This window comes from Takifugu rubripes, chromosome 1 (genome assembly GCF_901000725.2).
Source record: "Takifugu rubripes chromosome 1, fTakRub1.2, whole genome shotgun sequence".
NCBI classification, from domain to species: domain Eukaryota; kingdom Metazoa; phylum Chordata; class Actinopteri; order Tetraodontiformes; family Tetraodontidae; genus Takifugu; species Takifugu rubripes.
The window spans coordinates 1075647-1079104 of record NC_042285.1 but is presented as its reverse complement, the minus strand read 5'-3'; the positions used below and the strand labels follow the sequence as shown (position 1 = coordinate 1079104).

Below are 3458 nucleotides of genomic sequence, written 5' to 3'. Positions count from 1 at the left end.
TGACATTTCGCCTTTGCTTGATTGTGTATTTAACCGGGGAACGGCAGCAAAATTAATTGGAGGGAAGCTCTAATCTGTCTGCCTAAAATGTCACCCGGTACCAGGACGCCGGCGGTGACACCAGTCAGAGAAAGGCGGACCAAGAGAGAAGAAAGGAGGGATGAAAGCAGCCAGGAGGTCGCCGCACTTTCACTTTTAAAATCAGACGTCAATGATGCTCAAAGACCTCTGATTTGTCGTTCACCTGGCAACCGCAGCGGCTCCCTCGTGATTGCAAATCACCACTCGAGCTTTTATTTTCCATCTCAGGATGAAAGCTGGCGTTTTTGAAGCTCCGCCGCGTCCTTCAAACAGAGGAGATGAAGAGGATTTATCCCGGGGGTTTGTGCTCCTCCTCCTCTGGATCGGCGTTAGCGTCTGTCGCGTTAGCGTCTGTAGCGTTAGCGTCTCAGCCTGATCGGAGTCAGGGGCCGAAGCTGCTTTGAGTGGGGGGGAAATGACAAAAATGTCCGAAACAAAGACGTTTCCCTGCTTTGTAATGTTTCTGGATCTCTGCCTGGTTGTTAGCGATGTTGCTAATGACCACAAACCAGTTAAACCAGTTAACCAGGAGGTGCGTTCAGCTCCGCTCACTCCTGCGGTATGTTGGGACGTCAGGGCCGTCCGTGCTCGCGTCCTCCAGCCTCTTCTGACGTCAGCTAGCTGCGCGTGCTGATAGAAGCCTTTTCTCTCGTTAATTACAGGCCTCCATCAGGAGCTGATGGACACAGGTTCGTCCTTGTCGCTGGAAGCTGTGTTTTATGTGTTTAACCGCTGCCGATGCATCACGATTGCTTCGCGCCATCTGGCCGTTTTCCCCGTACGGGAGGTCGCACTCAGGATTTCACTCCTTGACACGTCATAAAGAGTTTATTATCACCACTTTCATCATATCACTTTTTTACATGGTCAAAACCCTCTGGGCTGTAAATATTGCACATCTGGGTTGTGTAAATACTGATCAATCAGCCTTGTAAATAAAAAAAACACCTTTTATAAAGACATTAAATCAAATTCCATCTATAATTGTCTCTTTGGTTCCTGTACAGCCGGCTTAAATAGAGCGAGGTCTCTGTAATGGGAGGTGCTGGAGGATGCTAGGCGAGCCCGGAAAAGCTGGTTTGGCATCCAAGATGGGTTTCTGTGAATAAGAAGCAACAAAAAAAGCAGGAATTTTAGCACATTCGGCACTTTTCAAAAGGCACTCGATTCATCAGGACTGGGAGAACGCTGCGCTCATTATTTACACCCAGGTGGAGCCGCCACTGTAGCGGGGTGAAAAGGATTTGTCGACCAAGGGCCAAGATCAAAGCTAAGCTGGAAGCAAATCTAAGAGGAGTGCTAGCTGTGAAACGAACAAATATACACAAATATAACGGAGGTTTTCACTCATTTGGATGTCCAGAAGTGTCATTTAAGGAAACGCCACCTCCTGGACGGGGTAACGTTCTGAAATGCTGACGAACCGCCACAATAAATAGCACAAATTAGCGGCTAAACCTATTTTCTGTCTGATAGTTGGTTTGTGATTCTGGATTTTTTTGGTGTTTCTGGCTACAGCTGAGGGCGTGACGCCCAACATCAGAGAGCGCTTAGCCTCGCTAGCATATTAGCCTAGCACATCCTCCTGTATGCGTGTAGCCGAGGAGACGTCCAGGGGAGCTGGGACACTCACAGACCCACATGCGGATGCACATCCCGCACCAGGCGACCACGCTGGAGATCTGCAGCGCGCGGCCGCACTCGTTGCTCATCAGGCAGTCTCTGGTCTTCAGGCAGCAGGTGGGGCAGCTTCTCCCCGAGCTTTTGCCCTCCGTGCTCTGGCGTCTCTCTGGCTGGGTCTGCTTGGTGTCCGGGTCCTCCTCCGACCACTCCTGGCTCTCGTCTTTTCCCATGATGCCTCACGCCGAGCAGGTGGAACGGACGGATGAAAACTGTGTCGGGAATATGAAAAAGTCTTGAGTTGAGAGGGATACGGCGTTCCGGGCGGTCGGTGGCCGGAGTTTAAGGGGGGATTCACTCCGCTTCCCGGCCCTTTAAGCCGGCGGGTGCACAGCAGGGTGCGTCCGGCTCCTCGGCTGAGGCTGCCCAGGCAGCATTCCTGAGTCGGATACTCCCATCACGCAGACACGCAAACTTTCTAAAAAGTGGAATCGATCCGCGGGGATGATGAAGACGTCCCTCCTCGGATAAATCTGACGTTATTGGGAGAACCGCCCAGTTTCCTGGGAGCCAAATCCCCTTTTTTTTCCCCACAAGCGTGGGACATTAAGACTAAACTTGAATCCCATCATGGACGCTCATGGAGCGCAGCCCCGTTTGACACATTAACAGTTGTGGGATCGCGGCCCCGGCGGGGTCCCTGTCAGGACACAAAAGTCCCCCGCAGACGTGATCACAGATCGATCCGTGATCCTGATGGTGGAATAACGTCTACCTCGGCTCCTCATTTATTACCACGGACAGTAAATTCGATCCCGGGCGTCTTATTCTCCCTTCAATCATGAGTAATGGAATTCCCACCAGTCTCCGAGAGACTCCGGGAGGCAGTGAGAGGCAGCCATTAAGAGCAGGGAATAAGAAGAGCGATGTCTTACCCTTTGGGTCACCTCTTGTTGGTCGGAGCTTCTTACGGAGCCCAAGTCCCACATTAAAGCTGGTTGGGAGCCTTTAAGTCAGGCTCACCCTGGGAGGGGGGGGTGTGTCAGCAGGTCCAACAGGTTTGAGGAGTGGAGCCTTTATTTACAGCAGCCTGGAGAGAGTCCGCTGGGAGGAGTCAGGCTCCCAGCCACCACACACTGGTCCTGAACCATTCCAGATCCAGGTAGCACTGCAGGAACGCTGGGAGCAGTGGGAGCTGTGGGACATAGGGAGCAGTGGGACATTGGGAGCCGTGGGACACTGGGAGCAGTGGGAGCAGTGGGACACTGGGAGCAGTGGGAGCAGTGGGACACAGGGAGCCGTGGGAGCAGTGGGACACAGGGAGCAGTGGGAGCAGTGGGACACTGGGAGCAGTGGGAGCAGTGGGACACAGGGAGCAGTGGGAGCAGTGGGAGCAGTGGGACACAGGGAGCCGTGGGAGCAGTGGGACACAGGGAGCCGTGGGAGCAGTGGGACACAGGGAGCAGTGGGAGCAGTGGGACACTGGGAGCAGTGGGACACAGGGAGCCGTGGGACACAGGGAGCCGTGGGACACAGGGAGCAGTGGGAGCAGTGGGACACTGGGAGCAGTGGGACACAGGGAGCAGTGGGACACAAGGAGCAGTGGGACACCGGGAGCCGTGGGACACTGGAAGTAGTGGGACACTGGGAGCAGTGGGACACAGGGAGCCGTGGGACACAGGGAGCAGTGGGAGCAGTGGGACACTGGGAGCAGTGGGACACAGGGAGCGGTGGGACACAGGGAGCAGTGGGAGCAG

At 54.4% G+C, this 3458-nt stretch overlaps 1 long non-coding RNA gene across 1 annotated transcript; it reads right to left on the bottom strand.

The window, feature by feature from the left end:
* Positions 1-890: 890 nt before the first annotated feature.
* Positions 891-2769, bottom strand: LOC105416374 (uncharacterized). Its single transcript, XR_964519.2, has 3 exons — positions 2637-2769; positions 1715-1973; positions 891-1180 (listed from the first exon to the last, which is right to left on the bottom strand). It is a non-coding gene; the product is annotated as an uncharacterized lncRNA (long non-coding RNA).
* Positions 2770-3458: the final 689 nt, after the last annotated feature.